We start from the raw sequence: 20,443 nt of genomic DNA on the forward strand, positions 1-20,443 counted from the left end.
ATTGACACTTTGCCTTTTTGATGGTTCGTCGGAGAGCATAGCGGGATTTCTTATAAGCTTCCCGGTTAGAGTCCCGCTCCTTGAAAGCGGCAGCTCTAGCCTTTAGCTCAGTGTGGATGCTGCCTGTAATCCATGGTTTCTGGTTGGGGTATGTATCTACGTTCACTGTGGGGACGATGTCATCGATGCACTTACTGATGAAGCCAATGTCAGATGTGGTGCTATTGGAGCATTCTCTGAACATATTCCAGTCTGTGCTAGCAAAACAGTCCAGTAGATTAGCATCTGTTTCATCTGACCACTTTTTTATTGATCTAGTCACTGGTGCTTCCTGCTTTAATTGTTGCTTGTAAGCTGGAATCAGAAGGATAGAATAATGGTCAGATTTGCCAAATGGAGGGCGAGGGAGAGCTTTGTATGCATCTCTGTGTGTGGAGTATTGTCTCGCCCTGGCCATAGAGAGGCTTTTAATCTCTATTTTAAACCATATCTACGTGTACATACTACCTCAATCAGCCCGACTAGCCGGTGCCTGTATATAACCTCTCTACTGTATATAGCCTCGCTACTGTTATATCCTCGCTACTGTTATCGCCTCGCTACTGTTATAACCTCTCTACTGTATATAACCTCTCTACTGTATATAGCCTCGCTATTGTTATAGCCTTGCTACTGTTATCGCCTCGCTACTGTATAGAACCTCTCTACTGTATATAGCCTCTCTACTGTATATAGCCTCGCTACTGTTATAGTCTCTCTACTGTTATCGCCTCGCTACTGCATATAACCTCGCTACTGTATATAACCTCTCTACTGTTATAGCCTCTCTACTGTATATAACCTCTCTACTGTATATAACCTCTCTACTGTTATCGCCTCGCTACTGTATATAACCTCTCTACTGTATATAGCCTCGCAATTGTTATAGCCTCGCTACTGTATATAACCTCTCTACAGTATATAACCTCTCTACTGTTATCGCCTCTCTACTGTATATAGCCTCTCTACTGTATATAACCTCGCTACTGTATATAACCTCTCTACTGTATATAACCTCTCTGCTGTATATAACCTCTCTATTGTTATTTTTCACTGTCTTTTACTGTTGTTTTTATTTATTTAATTACATTATGAAAACTCTCTCAGTAGGTCATGTGGTATGCCACATTATGTACAAAAATAGTTTTAAAAAAAACAAGTTACAAACAACACAGATAAACAAACAAAGAAGCATAATTAGTTGGGGGCACGTAAAACGTCTGCCTTCTGCTCTGACGCCATTTTAACCCTATGTGATGAATTACATTTGCATGTAGCTACAAAGATGAAAACCTGTGGATATTTCATGTTGTAATGATCCTTGCCTAGTTAAGTTTGTTACAATCTCCTCCAAGTGGGTTTTTAAACCTATTGGAGCAGTGGTTCGGAAGTTTTCCTTTCAGGCTTGGGAGATCTGGAGTTGAGAGTCGTTTGGGTTTTTTCCTTCACTTCTGCTGTTTACCACAATGTGAACTTGTTGGCCTCATGGTGGTCTTAAGGTTTGTTAAGTGTCTCCCTGGTCCTAGTGCCCGTTTGGCACCAGACCCAGACATTACCGCATCCCTGAAGGACTGTGTTGATTTTGTATAGATCTCCCAGTCTTTATTCCAAATGGCACTATTCCTGTCATGTTGTCTTGTCTCTGTCCTTTCCCTTCACCCTGTCTCCCTCTGCTGGTCGTTGTTATGTTACCTTTTCTCCCCCTCTTTTCCCCAGCTGTGCCTTGTCTCCTCCTAATTACCCATTCACCCCGTTCCCCACCTGTTCCCTTTTTCCCTCTGATTAGGTCCCTATATCTGTCTCTGTTTCTGCTCCTGTCCTTGTCGGATTCTTGTTTGTTTGTTTATGTGTCTCATGCCTGAACCAGACTATCATCGTGTGTGCTGCAACCTTGTCCTGTCCTGTCGGAATCTACCTGTCCATCTGAGCCCACGTATGTTCGTCATTAAAGTACTCTGTTTGTTAATTCGCTTTTGGGTCCTCATTCACGCACCATAACAGAAGAATCCGACCAAGAATGGACCCAGCGACTTCGGATCCTCTCCACTCAGCCGTCGAGATCCAGGGAGCGATGCTAGGCAGACACAAGCAGGAATTGTCTGCTGCTCGACATGCCGTTGAGACCCTGGCCACCCAAGTCTCCAACCTCACAGAACAGGTTCACCATCTCCGCCTCGATCCACCGGCCACTTCCAGGGCTTTCGAATCTCCGGAGCCCAGAATCAATAACCCGCCGTGTTACTCTGGGGAGCCCACTGAATGCCGCTCGTTCCTCACCCAGTGTGATATTGTGTTTTCTCTCCAGCCCAACACTTACTCCAGGAGCACTGCTCGTGTCGCCTACGTCATATCTCTCCTTATTGGACGGGCTCGTGAGTGGGGCACGGCAATCTGGGAGGCAAGGGCTGAGTGTATTAACCAGTATCAAGACTTTAAGGAGGAGATGATACGGGTTTTTGATCGATCTGTTTTTGGGGAGGAGGCTTCCAGGGCCCTGTCTTCCCTATGTCAAGGCAATCGATCCATAACAGACTACTCTATTGAGTTTCGCACTCTTGCTGTCTCCAGTGGCTGGAACGAGCCGGCCTTGCTCGCTCGTCTTCTGGAGGGTTTCCGCGCAGAGGTAAAGGATGAGATTCTCTCCCGGGAGGTTCCTTCCAGCGTGGATTCCTTGATTGAACTCGCTATTCGCATTGAGCGACGGGTTGATCTTCGTCACCGAGCTCGTGGAAAGGAGCTCGCGCTCTCCGTCGCCTCCCTCTCCGCATCACTACCATCTTCCTCTGCCGGCTCGGGTGCTGAGCCCATGCAGCTGGGAGGTATCCGCATCTCGACTAAGGAGAGGGAACGGAGAATCACCAACCGCCTCTGTCTCTATTGCGGTTCCGCTGGTCATTTTGCCACTTCATGTCCAGTAAAAGGCCAGAGCTCGTCAGTAAGCGGAGGGCTACTGGTGAGCGCTACTACTCCTGTCTCTCCTTCAAGATCCTGCACTACCTTGTCGGTCCATCTACGCTGGACCGGTTCGTCAGCTTCCTGCAGTGCCTTAATAGACTCTGGGGCGGAGGGCTGTTTTATGGACGAGACCTGGGCTCGGGAACATGACATTCCTCTCAGACAGTTAAAGGAGCCCACGGCCTTGTTCGCCCTGGATGGTAGTCCTCTCCCCAGGATTCAGCGTGAGACGCTACCTTTAACCCTCACTGTTTCTGGTAATCATAGTGAAACCATTTCTTTTTTAATTTTTCGTTCACCTTTTACACCTGTTGTTTTGGGCCATCCCTGGCTAGTTTGTCATAATCCTTCCATTAATTGGTCTAGTAATTCTATCCTCTCCTGGAACGTCTCTTGTCATGTGAAATGTTTAATGTCTGCTATCCCTCCTGTTTCCTCTGTCTCTTCTTCACAGGAGGAGCCTGGTGATTTGACAGGGGTGCCGGAGGAATATCACGATCTGCGCACGGTGTTCAGTCGGTCCAGGGCCACCTCTCTTCCTCCACACCGGTCGTATGATTGTAGTATTGATCTCCTTCCGGGAACCACCCCCCCCCGGGGTAGACTATACTCTCTGTCGGCTCCCGAACGTAAGGCTCTCGAAGATTATTTGTCTGTAGCTCTTGACGCCGGTACCATAGTCCCCTCCTCCTCTCCCGCCGGAGCGGGGTTTTTTTTTGTCAAGAAGAAGGACGGGTCTCTGCGCCCCTGCATAGATTATCGAGGGCTGAATGACATAACAGTGAAGAATCGTTATCCGCTTCCTCTTATGTCTTCAGCCTTCGAGATCCTGCAGGGAGCCAGGTTTTTCACTAAGTTGGACCTTCGTAACGCTTACCATCTCGTGCGCATCAGGGAGGGGGACGAGTGGAAGACGGCGTTTAACACTCCGTTAGGGCACTTTGAATACCGGGTTCTTCCTTTCGGCCTCGCTAACGCTCCAGCTGTCTTTCAGGCATTAGTCAATGATGTCCTGAGAGACATGCTGAACATCTTTGTTTTCGTTTACCTTGACGATATCCTGATTTTTTCACCGTCACTCCAGATTCATGTTCAGCACGTTCGACGTGTCCTCCAGCGCCTTTTAGAGAATTGTCTTTTTGTGAAGGCTGAGAAGTGCTCTTTTCATGCCTCCTCCGTCACATTTCTCGGTTCTGTTATTTCCGCTGAAGGCATTAAGATGGATCCCGCTAAGGTCCAAGCTGTCATTGATTGGCCCGTCCCTAAGTCACGTGTCGAGCTGCAGCGCTTTCTCGGCTTCGCGAACTTCTATCGTCGTTTCATCCGTAATTTCGGTCAGGTGGCAGCTCCTCTCACAGCCCTTACTTCTGTCAAGACGTGCTTTAAGTGGTCCGTTTCCGCCCAGGGAGCTTTTGATCTCCTCAAGAATCGTTTTACATCCGCTCCTATCCTTGTTACACCTGACGTCTCTAGACAGTTCGTTGTCGAGGTTGACGCGTCAGAGGTGGGAGTGGGAGCCATCCTTTCTCAGCGCTCCCTCTCTGACGACAAGGTCCACCCATGCGCGTATTTTTCTCATCGCCTGTCGCCGTCGGAACGTAACTATGATGTGGGTAACCGCGAACTGCTCGCCATCCGGTTAGCCCTAGGCGAATGGCGACAGTGGTTGGAGGGGGCGACCGTTCCTTTTGTCGTTTGGACTGACCATAGGAACCTTGAGTACATCCGTTCTGCCAAACGACTTAATGCGCGTCAGGCGCGTTGGGCGCTGTTTTTCGCTCGTTTCGAGTTCGTGATTTCTTATCGTCCGGGCTCTAAGAACACCAAGCCTGATGCTTTGTCTCGTCTCTTCAGTTCTTCAGTAGCCTCCACTGACCCCGAGGGGATTCTCCCTGAGGGGCGTGTTGTCGGGTTGACTGTCTGGGGAATTGAGAGGCAGGTAAAGCAAGCACTCACTCAAACTCCGTCGCCGCGCGCTTGTCCTAGGAACCTTCTTTTCGTTCCCGTTCCTACTCGTCTGGCCGTTCTTCAGTGGGCTCACTCTGCCAAGTTAGCCGGTCACCCTGGCGTTCGGGGTACGCTTGCTTCCATTCGCCAGCGTTTCTGGTGGCCCACCCGGGAGCATGACACGCGTCGTTTCGTGGCTGCTTGTTCGGTCTGCGCGCAGACTAAGTCCGGTAACTCTCCTCCTGCCGGCCGTCTCAGGCCGCTTCCTATTCCCTCTCGACCGTGGTCTCACATCGCCTTAGATTTTGTCACCGGACTGCCTTCGTCAGCGGGGAAGACTGTTATTCTTACGGTTGTCGATAGGTTCTCTAAGGCGGCTCATTTCATTCCCCTTGCTAAGCTTCCTTCTGCTAAAGAGACGGCACAAATCATCATCGAGAATGTTTTCAGAATTCATGGCCTTCCGTCAGACGTCGTTTCGGACAGAGGTCCGCAATTCACGTCTCAATTTTGGAGGGAGTTTTGCCGTTTGATTGGGGCTTCCGTCAGTCTCTCTTCCGGCTTTCACCCCCAGTCTAACGGTCAAGCAGAACGGGCCAATCAGACTATTGGTCGCATCTTACGCAGTCTTTCTTTTCGCAACCCTGCGTCTTGGTCAGAACAGCTCCCCTGGGCAGAATACGCCCACAACTCGCTTCCTTCGTCTGCGACCGGGCTATCTCCTTTTCAGAGTAGCCTCGGGTACCAGCCTCCGTTGTTCTCATCTCAGTTCGCCGAGTCCAGCGTCCCCTCCGCTCAGGCTTTTGTCCAACGTTGCGAGCGCACCTGGAAGAGGGTCAGGTCTGCACTTTGCCGTTATAGGGCGCAGACTGTGAGAGCTGCTAATAAGCGTAGAACGAAGAGCCCTAGATATTGTCGCGGTCAGAGAGTTTGGCTCTCCACTCAGAACCTTCCCCTTAAGACGGCTTCTCGCAAGTTGACCCCGCGGTTCATTGGTCCATTCCGTATCTCTCAAATCATTAACCCTGTCGCAGTGCGACTTCTTCTGCCGCGATATCTTCGTCGCGTCCACCCGGTCTTCCATGTCTCCTGTGTCAAGCCCGTTCTTCGCGCCCCCGCTCGTCTTCCCCCCCCCCCCCCCCATCCTTGTCGAGGGCGCACCCATCTACAGGGTCCGTAGGATTTTGGACATGCGTCCTCGGGGCCGTGGTCATCAGTACCTAGTAGATTGGGAGGGGTACGGTCCTGAGGAGAGGAGTTGGGTTCCCTCTCGGGACGTGCTGGACCGTGCGCTGATCGATGATTTCCTCCGTTGCCGCCAGGCTTCCTCCTCGAGTGCGCCAGGAGGCGCTCGGTGAGTGGGGGGGTACTGTCATGTTGTCTTGTCTCTGTCCTTTCCCTTCACCCTGTCTCCCTCTGCTGGTCGTTGTTATGTTACCTTTTCTCCCCCTCTTTTCCCCAGCTGTGCCTTGTCTCCTCCTAATTACCCATTCACCCCGTTCCCCACCTGTTCCCTTTTTCCCTCTGATTAGGTCCCTATATCTGTCTCTGTTTCTGCTCCTGTCCTTGTCGGATTCTTGTTTGTTTGTTTATGTGTCTCATGCCTGAACCAGACTATCATCGTGTGTGCTGCAACCTTGTCCTGTCCTGTCGGAATCTACCTGTCCATCTGAGCCCACGTATGTTCGTCATTAAAGTACTCTGTTTGTTAATTCGCTTTTGGGTCCTCATTCACGCACCATAACAATTCCCTTTATAGTGCACTCGTTTTGACCTGGGCCAATAGGACTCTGGTCCAAAGTAGTGCACTCTAAAGAGAAATGGCTAGTGACTTTAATGTGCTCATCAAGTCTCCTACCTCGCACACAGAAACGTTAGACCAAACTCCTCCCTTCGGCTAATTTCACCTCTGTTTATCGCAGCCAAAAAAATGACATTTTTGTTTCCACGAATTTTGACTTTGTGGTTGTGGAATTTAGTGGAAAACGTTTATCATCTGCATATGGGCTTGAAAATCACCGCACCACCGATCACCGATTCATCCAAATAATCAATGACGAAAAACCCAAATCCAGGAACTACTGCTGCTCGTAATCACATAATTATACGTGAGCCTTGACAGGTGCTCGCTGTTTTAACTGTCTAGGAGAATCTGTCCACCAGAGATTATATGGAACCTAATCATCTGACGTTACCTTCAAACGCTAGGTTTTTTTCAGCCAGGAACAACAGCCCAGGAAGCGTTGAATTCTCCCCTAGGAAACAGCAATTTAGTTTTGCTCCTGGCATTATTTTTGTTTAACTGCATTGGCCACACCAGTGGCATACAAACTAGCCAAGGTTTTACCTTGTAATTCATTGAATGATTCCTTTCTTACTTCATGGTTTCTTATTCTGATTCTCCTTCCTCTCTTATTTTCTTAATTACGTTGGAGGGTGCTGTTAGGCTTCCAAGACAATAAAAAAATAGAAAGGGAGAGGATGAACTGAGGCTGGTGTGAAGCCTGTGACCATGTCTTAGCCCATGTGTTCCCAACGCCTGGAGGAAATCAAACAAACATTAGACAACAAACAAACACAGCTAATGCTAACGCTAATACACCCTGGTAACCTTACAGGCAAACATTAGACACCTGCATCCATTTGCCAGAAATACAAGAAAAATACCAGATCCAGGAAAAAGGCCTTGTTGTTTTCTCTATTCACACCCCTGTTAAACATAAGTAGAGTTCTAAGAAACCCTGAACAGTCATATGTCATAATATCATTATACACGGAGTCAACAAAACATTAAGAACACCTGATCTTTCCATGGTGAGAGCTAGCTAAAAAAATGTCTATCACTATTGAAAGCTCAGCCTGGTAGTCACCTTGGTAACTAAATTATCCTGGTCTAGCTGAGAACTGTCAATGATTTTATTATTGTAATTAGGCCTACAGACACATTACTATTAGGCCTACAGACACATTACTATTAGGCCTACAGACACATTACTATTAGGCCTACAGACACATTACTATTAGGCCTACAGACACATTACTATTAGGCCTACAAACACATTACTATTAGGCCTACAGACACATTACTATTAGGCCTACAGACACTGAGTCGGCAAAACATTAAGAACAGCTTTCCATGACATAGACTGTCAAGGTGAATCCAGTTGAAGTTATGATCGCTTATTGGTGTCACTTGTTAATTAAATCTACTTCAATCAGTGTAGATGAAGGGGAGGAGACAAGTTAAATGAGGATTTTTAAGCCTTTAGAAAATTGAGACATGAATTGTGCATGTGTATCATTCAGAGGGTGAATGGGCAAGACCTGCCTCTGAACAGGGTATGGTAGTAGGTTCTAGGCACACAGGTTTGTGTCAAGAACTGCAATGCTGCTGGGTTTTTCACGCTCAACAGTTTCCCTGTGTTTAATCAAGAATGGTCCACCACCCAAAAGTCATCCAGCCAACTTGACAAAACTGTGGGAAGCATTAGAGCCAACATGTACCAGCATCCCTGTTGATTGCTAATGACGCCTTGTAGAGTCCGTGCCCCCAACAGACTGAAGCTCTTCTGATGATAAAAGTTTGTTTTTTTTACTTATTTTTTGTTTGCTTCAAAATAAAACATATCTGGTATCTTCGAAGTGGTAGGCATGTTATGTAAATCAAATGATACAACCCCCCCCCCCCCCCCCCCCAAAAAAAAATAAAATATATATATATTTTAATTCCAGGTTGTAAGGCAACAAAAGAGTAAAAATGTCAAGGGGTGTGACTACTTTCGCAAACCACTGTATAACCATGAGTTGAAGCTCACTTCAAGCATTGAACTGAGTGATTTTAAGTTTAAATCGGCATGGGAGTATGGTATGCATGTCAATGCTTAACTCTTTGACTGTTAGTAAATGGTGTACAGACGTAATTAAATCACATTGACATACAACTTTTCTCCAGTGAATAATCATTGGAACTAAGATGAATTTGCTGTTTTACTTTTTAATTGCCCACAAACACACAGCAACCATGGAGGGTAAGATTGTTTGTTTCATGTGTTGTTAGACCCAACACCAATATATACAGTTGAAGTCAAAAGTTTACATAAACTGAGTTTAAATGTATTTTGCTAAGGTGTTTCACAATTCCTGATATTTAACCCAATAAAAAAAATCCCTGTTTTAGGTCAGTTAGGATAACAACCTGATTTTAAGAATGTGAAATGTCAGAATAATCATAGAGAGAATTATTTCTTTCAGCTTCTATTTCTTTCATCACATTCCCAGTGGGGCAGACGTTTACATGCTACCAAATACTAATTGAGTGCATTGCATTTAAATTGTTTAACTTGGGTCAAACATGTCACGTAGCCTTCCACAAGCTTCCCACAATAAGTTGGGTGAATTTTGTCCCATTCCTCCTGACAGAGCTGGTGTAACTCAGTCAGGTTTGTAGGCCTCCTTGCTAACACACGCTTTATCAGTTCTGCCCACACATTTTCTATAGGATTGAGGTCAGGGCTTTGTGATGGCCACTCCAATACCTTGACTTTGTTGTCCTTAAGCCATTTTGCCACAACTTTGGATGTATGCTTGGGGCCATTGTCCATTTGGAAGACTCATTTGCGACCAACCTTTAACTTCCTGACTGATATCTTGAGATGTTGCTTCAATTTTTTCACATCATTTCCTTTCCTCTTCCATCTAGTTTGTGAAGTGCGCCAGTCCCTCCTGCAGCAAAGCACCCCACACAACATGATGCTGCCACCCCCGTGCTTCACGTTTGGGATGGTGTTCTTTAGCCTGCAAGCTTTTCCTCCATGGTCATTATGGACAAACAGTTATATTTTTGTTTCAGCAGATCAGAGGACATTTCTCCAAAATCTTTGTCCACATGTGCAGTTGCAAACCGTAGTCTGGCCTTTTATGGCAGTTCTGAAGCAGTGGATTCTTCCTTGCTGAGCGGCCTTTCAGGTTATGTCGATATAGGACTTGTTTTACTGTGGATATAGATACTTTTGTAGCTGTTTCCTCCAGCATCTTCACAAGGTTCTTTGCTGTTGTTCTGGGATTGATTTGCACTTTTCGCACCAGTACATTCATCTCTAGGAGACAGAACGCGTCTCCCTCCTGGGCGGTATTGTAACGGCTTTCTTCTGTGGACAAAGGATCGGACCAAAGCGCAGCGTGGTTAGTGTTCAACATGTTTAATAAAGACAATAAATGTGAACACTACAAAATACCAAAACAACAAATGTGGGGGAAAAAAAATGAAACAGTCCTATCTGGCGCATAGACACAAAGACAGAAGACAACCACCCACAAAACCCAACACAAAAAAGGCTACCTAAATATGGTTCCCAATCAGAGACAATGACTAACACCTGCCTCTGATTGAGAACCACATCAGGCCAAACATAGAAACGGGAAAACTAGACACACAACATAGAATGCCCACTCAGCTCACATCCTGACCAACACTAAAACAAAGAAAACACAAAAGAACTATGGTCAGAACGTGACAGGTATGACGGCTGCGTGGTCCCATGGTGTTTATACTTGCGTACTATTGTTTGTAAAGATGAACATGGTACCTTCAGGCGTTTGGAAAATGCTCCCAGGGATGAACCAGACTTGTGGAGGTCTACAATTGTTGTATGGAGGTCTTGGCTGATTTATTTAGATTTTCCCATGATGTCAAGCAAAGAGGCACTGAGTTTGAAGGTAGGCCTTGAAATAAATCCACAGATTTACACCTCCAATTGACTGAAATTATGTCAATTATCCTATCAGAAGCTTCTAAAGCCATTACATAATTTTCTGGAATTTTTCAAGTTGTTTATAGGCACAGTCAACATAGTGTATGTAAACTTCTGACCCATTGGAATTGTGATACAGTGAATTATAAGTGAAATAATCTGTCTGTAAACAATTGTTGGAAATATTACTTGTGTCATGAACAAAGTAGTTGTCCTAACCAACTTGCCAAAACTATAGTTTGTTATAGAAATTTGTGGAGTTTTGTGTGGAGTTGTAATTACTCCATCTAAGTGTGGGGCAAATCCAACACAGCACCGAGTACCACTCTTCATATTTTCAACCATGGTGGTGGCTGCATCATGTTATGGGTATGTTTGTCATTGGCAAGGACTAGGGAGTTGTTTTAGGATAACAAGAAAAATAATAAATCTAAGCACAGGCAAAATCCTAGAGAACAACATTGAATGTTCAATTGAGGTGTGCAAAGCTCTTAGAGACTTACCCAGAAAAACTCAATGCTGTAATAGCTGCCAAAGCTCTAACATGTATTGAATAAAGGGGTGTAAACACTTATGTAAATGTGATATTTCTGTGCAAACATTTCTTGAAATAGGTTTTCCCTTTGTCATTATAGGGTATTGTGTGTAGATGGGTAAACATAATAAGAATTAAATCCATTTTGAAATCGGGCTGTCAGAGGGTTTGAATTCTTTCAAAGGGCACTGTATGACCCCAACATGATATGACAGTTGAGATTTACAAATGATAATTTTTCACAAAGTAGTTTGGATGTAGTAACTTTAGTGAGGTACGCTATGCTTATCTTAATGGGTAACTTTAGTGTAGCTTAACTTATTTTAGTGTGAAGTAATTGGTAGCTTGGTCAACCGTGTTTTCAGAATAGCTTCTCACCACTGTTGAAATCTTGCATATTTCATTGAGTTCACTATCGAGTCTGTAATAGCTCTCTGAAGTTTTTGTTTAGCGACATCCATTTTGAGGTATGACAAGCCAATGACGGTCATGCTTGAAGGCCTTTTCTCTTTTGAAAGCCAAACCGGTGCATTGGATAAAAACCGAAGTCATGCATGTTGCATGTTTGTATGACAAAAGGTCAAGCCTGGTTACTCTTACTCTCTCTGGCCATCTCTCAACAAGCCCATTTCTGTTGTCAATAAAATAACAGCTATAGATCTTTGTCCATGTTCTCTCTTCAAATAGAAAAAGAGTAAGAAAGAGAGAAATTCATAGAGACCGTTTCAGTTTTCAGAAAAAATCTCTGATGTTCTTGAACGTTGCTATGGATACTTAGACGGTCCGTAAAGGATAAAAAAAGAAGGGTTTGTCTAGATTTATCTAACTCAAAATGTCTCTTTAGTACTTTCTTTAGCCCAGTCATGGTATTTGACACCCAGACAAGCATTATTATACATAGCCGTGGGAACTCCTTATGTGGTCGAAATAAGCATAATACTGTAATACCAATATTAACAATTGAGGTCGGGTGATCAAAAGCCAGGAAGTACATAGCTGGATTTTCAATGGTTGTTGAACAGGAAAGACTCAAGAAATAAAATACACCCCCCCCCCCAAAAAAAAAAGAAAAACGGACAACTGCCCTGTGCTTCTTTTCAGACTGGTTGAGCTGTAAAGTTAAAGGGATAATATACTGCCGAGGTCATCTAAAATGAGGCCAAAGAATCAATCCTTTCTGAAAGAACCTGAAATGTTAATATACGGGAGGCATACCTTGCAATTTACCTTCCTTACCCTTCCAACCCTTTCCCTTCCGATGCTGGCCCAGCTGTAGTCCACTGATAAGGTATATTAGTGTGTGCTTTTTCTTCCAATTATTTCTCTTCAAGGGTTGTGTTCTCAATGACACCCTATGCCCTATGTAAGTGCACTAATTTTGACCCGGGCCCTCTAGGGCTCTGGTTTAAAGTAGTGCACTACATAGAGGATAGGGTGCCATTTGGGATGAGAACTAAGTGTAGGTAATGAGTCATGGATCCAGCGGAGAAGCCTACAGCATGCAGATTGAAGTCAGCGTTATAGAGGAAAACTCCATTTGATCACATCTGCAGAAGAAAACAAAAGCTTTGTTTCCCTGTCTGTCTGTGGACACAGCTGCCTCCCAGTTTACTCTGTACTGGCTCTCATTCTGAGTTACATTTAGCAGGAAATGACCAGAGGCTGTGGCTGTGATGGCACCCTTGTCTTCTTTAGTGCACTGCTTTTGACCAGACACACCACTGTAGTGAAACCAGTTTGAGGTTTCACGACAAAGGATCAATGCTGTTTTAGTCCGCTCCTTTAATGCTTCTTACTACTTTAAGAGGGAATGTTTTACTGTGTGCTGCGATTTTCATTCAAATTTGATTTGATGTCTTTGGATTATCAATCACATTATTTCCTATTTTGTTCGGCAGAACCTGCCATTTTTAATATACGCAAATGTATTTTTTTCTCTCCAGATTTGAGAAACAGATAAACGTGAATTAATGAGTTAATGTCATCTCACATATCTGCAAACTGTTACTACATTTCCTTACAGTCAATCAGAACATAAATCCACTAGTTCCCGGGATAAACACTAGCAGATTGACGTTTATTTTCATGCCCTGGAGGCAGAATTTAGCGATTTCTGCTAGATACTCCAGCTGCAAAGTCAAATGCTCTATTCAATCTGCATCGCAGTAGTTCAGTTTTACAGCGTGATTGAACTTTAAAGGCAATGTTCCCGCTTTAGCAGAGACTGCATACACGGTAAACGCTGCATATGTCGAGTCAATCAGAAAGTACATTTAAATTTACATCTGTAATGCTTCTGCTTTAAATATTGAATAGAGACTAAAACGGACTAATTTTGTAAAAATTCTTCATTTAAGGATATGGTTAGGCATTAGGGTTAGCGGTGTGGTTATGGTTAGGGTTAGGGTTAGGTTTAAATCAGATTTTATGACTTTGTGCCTGTGCCAGCTAGTAACCACTCTGCAGAGCCGCATTCAGAAATAGCATGCTAAGAACGCTAGCCTTTTACATACTTTGGGCTGTATCCTACTTTGAGATATACAGTAACTTGGACGCTCCAAATACAGTAGATGACTTTACAATGTATTTTGATACATTGGTGGAAAATAAAAAGGAAAGTTCAAGATCTGACCCTATGTACACCCTCTTCGTATTGTGGGGATTGTCCTGACTGATCAGAAATGCACAGCTTGTCTCTCCTAAAGTTCGTTTTGGGAGTAGAGTAGCAAAATAGCCCTTTGAATAATGCATGAGGAGTTTTGTGCCTTTTTATAAAGCTTGAAGGCTTTCACATTAGCATTTCTTAAACATGCCTTGAAGAAGTCCTTCATTGACAAACAGTATAATTAAGAATACATAGATCAAACCCTTTCAGGTCTACCACAGACAGCTCTAGCTGTGGCCTTATAGAATGGAACAGGTTGTAAAGTAGTTAGGGCAATTCTGTGTGTTAGATAATGTTCCTGAGATTATATAGCAACAATAATTTTATTTTGCATATCAGGGTCAGTGCTGGATTTACAGTGCATTCGGAAAGTATTCAGACCCCTTCCATATGTTGTTATGTCGCAGCTTTATTTTCCAATAGATCAAATTCATTTTTTTCCCCTCATCAATCTACAAAAACAAAAATAGTTTTTTTAGAAATGTTTGCAAATCTATTTTAAAAAATAAAACAGTCCGGCTATTCAGACACTTCGCTATGAAACTCGAAATTGAGCTTAGGTGCATCCTGTTTCTAGTGATCATCCTTGAGGTGTTTCTACAACTTGATTGGAGTTCACCTGTGTGAAGTTCTATTGATTGGACATGATTTGGAAAGGCACACACCTGTCTATATAAGGTTCCACAGCTTAAAGTGCACGTCAGAGCAAATACCAAGTCATGAGCAATTGTCCATCGAGCTCAGAGACAGAATTGTGTCGAGGCACCGAGCTGGGGAAGGGTTCCAAAACATTTCTGCAACATTGAAGGACCCCAAGAACACAGTGGCCTCCATCATTCTTAAATTGAAGATATTTGGAACCACCAAGACTCTTTCTAGAGCTGGCCACCCAGCCAAATAGAGCAATCGGGGGAGAAGGGTCTAGGTCAGGGAGGTGACCAACAACCCAATGGTCACTCTGACAGAGCTCCAGAGTTCCTCTGTGGAGATGGGAGAACCTTCCAGAAGGGTGGGGAGGATAGATGGAGGGTGGGTGGGAGGGAGATAGGAGGAGGGTGGGAGGGGGATAGATGGAGCGTGGGAGGGGGATACATGTTATGTGAACCAAATGGAACCCCATTCCCCATATGGCTCTGTCCAAAGGTAGTGCACTAGGGTATAGGGTGCCATTTCGGATGCATTCTAAGTGGGTGGGTAGATGGTGGATAAGGAGACACAGGTGGAAGGTGGCTGACTGGCTGGCTAACTAGCTGGCTGACAAGCTGGCTGACTGGCTTACCGGCTGACTTGCTGGCTGGTTGGCCGGTTACTGACTGACTGACTGACTGACTGACTGACTGACTGGCTGGCTGACTGGCTGTTGTTTAGGAAGGCTGACTGGCTGGCTGGCTGGCTGGCTGGCTGGCTGGCTGATTGACTTGCTGGCTGGCTGGCTGGCAAATTGTATTTGTCACATGCGTCGAATACAACAGGTGTAGTAGACCTTACAGTGAAATGCTTACTTACAAACCCTTAACCAACAATGCAGTTTCAAGAAAATATCCCCCAAAAAGTAAGAGATAAGAATAACAAATAATTAAAGAGCAGCAGTAAAATAACAATAGCGAGACTATATACATGGGGTACTGGTACAGAGTCAATGTGGAGGCTATATACAGGGGGTACCGGTACAGAGTCAATGTGCTGGGGCACCGTTATCGAGGTAATTGAGTGAGTATGTACATGTAGGTAGAATTATTAAAGTGACTATGCATGAATAATAACAGAGAGTAGCAACAGCGTAGAAGAGGGGGGGGGGCAATGCAAATAGTCTGGGTAGCAAATTTGATTAGCTGTTCAGGAGTCTTAAGGCTTGGAGGTAAAAGCTGTTTAGAAGCCTTTTGGACCTACACTACCGTTCGGAAGTTTGGGGTCACTTACGTAGAAATGTCCTTGTTTTTGAAAGAAAGGCACATTTTTCTGTCCATTATAATAATATTAAATTGATCCGAAATACAGTGCAGACATTGTTAATATCGTAAATTACTATTGTAGCTGGAAAGAGCTGATTCTTTAAAATGGAATATCTACAGTTGAAGTCAGAAATGTACCTACACCTTAGCCAAATACATTTAAACTCAGTTTTTCACAATTCCTGACATTTAATCCAATTAAAAATGTTCTGTCTTAGGTTAGAATCTCCACTTTATTTTAAGAATGTGAAATGTCAATAATAGCAGAGAGAATGACTTATTTTGCCTTCTATTTCTTTCATCACATTCACAGTGGGTCAGAAGTTTACATCCACTCAATTAGTATTAAGTAGCATTGTTTTTAAATAGGTTTAACTTGAGTCAAAACGTTTCAGGTAGCCTTCCACAAGTTTCCCACAATAAATTGGGTGAATTTTGGCCCATTCCTCCTGACAAAGCTGGTGTAATTGAGTCAGATTTATTGGCCTCCTTGCTTGCACATGGTTTTTCAGTTCTGCCCACAAATGTTCTATAGGATTGAGGTCAGGGCTTTGTGATGGCCACTCCAATACCTTGACTTTGTTGTCCTTAAGCCATTTTGCCACAACTTTGGAAGTATGCTTGGGGTCATGGTCCATTTGAAAGACCCATTTGCGACCAAGCTTTAACTTCCTGACTGATGTCTTGAGACGTTGCTTCAATATATCCACGTAATTTTCCTAACTCATGATGCCATCTATTTTGTGAAGTGGACCAGTCCCTCCTGCAGCAAAGCACCCCACAACATGATGCTGCCACCCCCGTGCTTCACGGTTGGGATGGTGTTCTTCGGCTTACAAGCCTCCCCCTCTTTCCTCCAAACATAACGATGGTCATTATGACCAAACAGTTCTATTTTTGTTTCATCAGACCAAAGGACATTTCTCCAAAAAGTATGAGCTTTGTCCTCATGTGCAGTTGCAAACTGTAGTCTGGCTTCTTTATGATGGTTTTTGAGCTGTGGCTTCTTCCTTGCTGAGTAGCCTTTCAAGTTATGTTGATATAGGACTCGTTTTACTGTGGATATAGATACTGTTGTACCTGTTTCCTTCAGCATCTTCACAAGGTCCTTTGCTGTTGTTTTGGGATTGATTTTTCACTTTTCTCACCAAAGTACGTTCATCTCTAGGAGACAGAACGCGTCTCCTTCCTGAGTGGTATGACGGCTGCGTGTGCCCATGGTGTTTATACTTGCGTACTACTGTTTGTACAGATGAACATGGTACCTTCAGTCATTTGGAAATTGCTCCCAAGGATGAACCAAACTTGTGGAGGTCTGTAATTTTTTTCTGAGGTCTTGGCTGATTTCTTTTGATTTTCCCATGATGTCAAGCAAATTGGCACTGAGTTTGAAGGTAGGCCTTGAAATACATCCACAGGTACACCTCCAATTGAATCAAAATATGTAAATTTGCCTATCAGAAGGTTCTAAAGCCATGACATAATTTTCTGGAATGTTCCAAGCTGTTTAAGTATGTTCCAAGCTGTTCAACTTAGTGTATGTAAACTTCTGATCCACTGGAGTTGTGATAAATTGAATTATAAGTGAAATAATCTGTCTGTAAACAATTGTTGGAAAAATTACTTGTGTCATGCACAAAGAAGATGTCCTATCCGACTTGCCCAAACTGTAGTTTGTTAATAAGAAATGTTTGGAGTGGTTGAAAAACGAGGTTTAATGACTCCAACCTAAGTGTATGTAAACTTCAACTGTCCATAGGCGTACAGTGGCCCATTATCAGGAACCATCACTCCTGTGTTCCAATGGCACGTTGTGTTAGCTAATCCAAGTTTAATATTTTAAAAGGCTAATTGATCATTATAAGAATATATTGCAATTATGTTAGCACAGCTGAAAACTGTTGTACTGATTAAAGAAGCAATTAAACTGGCCTTCCTTAGACTAGTTGAGTATCTGGAGCATCAGCATTTGTGGGTTTGATTACTATCTCAAAATGGCTGGAAGCAAATAACTTTCTCCTGAAACTCGTCAGTCTATTATTGTCCTGAGGAATTAAGGCTATTCCATGCGAGAAATTGGCACGAAAATTAAGATATTGTACAACGCTGTGTACTATGTACTACTCCCTTCACAGAACAGCGCAAACTGGCTATAACCAGAATAGAAATAGGAATAGGAGGCCCCGGTGCACAACTGAACAAGAGGACAAGTACATTACAGTGTCTAGTTTGAGAAACAAACGCATCACAAGTACTCAACTGGCAGCTTCATTAAATAGTACCTGCAAAACACCAGTCTCAACGTCAACAGTGAAGAGGCGACTCCGGGACGCTGGCCTTCTAGGCAGAGTTGCAAAGAAAAAGCCATATCTCAGACTGGCCAATATAAAGAAAAAAGATGGGAAACAGACACTGGACAGAGGAACTCTGCCTCGAAGGCCAGCATCCCGGAGTCGCCTCTTTACTGTTGATGTTGAGACAGGTGATCAATTAGCCTTTTAAAATTAAAACTTGGATTAGCTAACACAACGTGCCATTGGAACACAGGAGTAATGGTTTCTGATAATGGGCCTCTCTACGCCCATGTAGATATTCCATAAAAAATCAGCCGTTTCCAGTTACAATAGTCATTTACAACATTAACAATGTCTACACTGTATTTCTGATCAATTTGCTTTTATTTTAAAACAAGGACATTTTTAAGTAACCCCAAACTTTGGAACGGTAGTGTAGACTTGGCTCTCCGGTACCTCGTGCGGTAGCAGAGAGAACAATCTATGACTAGGGTGGCTGGAGTCTTTGACAATTTTTAGGGCCTTCGCCTGACACCACCTAATAGAGGTCCTGGATGGCAGGAAGCTTGACCCCAGTGATGTACTGGGCCGTTCACACTACCCTTTGTAGTGCCTTGTGGTCGGAGGCCGAGCAGTTGCTCTACCAAGCAGTGATGCAACTAGTCTGGATGCTCTCGATGGTGCAGATGTAAAACATTTGGAGGATCCATGCCCAAACTTTTCAGTCTCCTGAGGGGGAATAGGTTTTGTCGTGCCCTCTTCACGACTGTCTTGGTGTGCTTAGACCATGTTAGTTTGTTGGTGATGTGGACGCCAGGAACTTAAAGCTCTCAACCTGATCCACTACAGCCCCGTCGATGAGAATGTGGGTGTGCTCAGTCCTCCTTTTCCTGTAGTCCACAATCATCTCCTTTGTCTTGATCACGTTGAGGGAGAGGTTGTTTTCCTGGTACCACATGGTAAGGTCTCTGACCTACTCCCTATAGACTGTCTCATCGTTGATCAGGCCTACCACTGTGGTCTTAGGCAAACTTAATGATGGTGTTGGAGTCATGCCTGGCCGTGCAGTCATGAGTACAGTACTGAGTACTGTCATGAATAATCTCATGAGTACAGGAAGGGACTGAGCATGCACTGCTGAGGGAACCCCGTATTGAGGATCAGTGTGGTGGATGTGTTGATACCTACTCTTACCACCTTGGCGTTGCCCGTCAGGAAGTCCAGGATCCAGTTGCAGAGGGAGGTGTTTAGTCCCAGGGACATTAGCTTAGTGATGAGCTTTGAGGGAACTATGTGTTTGAACGCTGAGCTGTAGTCAATGAATAGCATTCTCACACAGGTGTTCCTTTTGTCCAGGTGTGAAAGGGCAGTGTGGAATGCAAAAAAGATTGCATCATCTGTGGATCTGTTGGTACGGTATGCAAATTGGAGTTGGTCTAGGACTTCTAGAATAATGGTGTTGATGTGAGCCATGACCAGCCTTTCAAAGCATTTTATGGTTACAGGCGTGAGTGCTACGGGTCGGTAGTCATTTAGGCAGGTTTCCTTAGTGTTCTTGGGCACAGGGACTGTGGTGGTCTGCTTGAAGCGTGTTGGTATTACAGATTCAGACAGGGAGAGGTTGAATATGTCAATGAAGACACTTGCCAGTTGGTCAGCGCATGCTCGGAGTACATGTCCTGGTATTCCGTCTGGCCCTGCGGCCTTGTAAATGTTGACCTTTTTGAAGGTCTTACTCACATCATCTGCAGAGAGCGTGATCACAAAGTCGTCCGGAACAGCTGATGCTCTCATGTATGTTTAGTGTTACTTGCCTCGAAGCGAGCATAGAAGTTATTTAGCTTGTCTGGTAGGCTTGTGTTGCTAGGCATCTCTCTGCTGTGCTTCCCTTTGTAGTCTGTAATGGTTTGCCAGCCCTGCCACATCCGATGATCGTCGGAGCCGGTGTAGTACGATTCGATCTTAGTCCTGTATTGACGCTTTGACTGTTTGTTGGTTCGTCGGAGGGCATAGAAGGATTTCTTATAAGCTTCCAGGTTAGAGTCTCGCTCCTTGAAAGTGGCAGCTCAGTTCAAATGTTGACTGTAATCCATGGCTTCTGGTTGGGTTTTGTACTGTCACTTTGGGGAAGATGTCATCGATGCACTTATTGATGAAGCCAGTGACTGATGTGGTGTACTCCTCATTGCCATCGGAAGAATCCCAGAACATATTCCAGTCTGTGCTAGCAAAACATTTCTGTAGTTTAGCATCTGCTTCATCTGACCACTTTTTTATAGACAGAGCCACTGGTGCTTCCTGCTTTA

The sequence above is a fragment of the Oncorhynchus mykiss genome, chromosome 14 (assembly GCF_013265735.2).
Source record: "Oncorhynchus mykiss isolate Arlee chromosome 14, USDA_OmykA_1.1, whole genome shotgun sequence".
Taxonomy (NCBI): domain Eukaryota; kingdom Metazoa; phylum Chordata; class Actinopteri; order Salmoniformes; family Salmonidae; genus Oncorhynchus; species Oncorhynchus mykiss.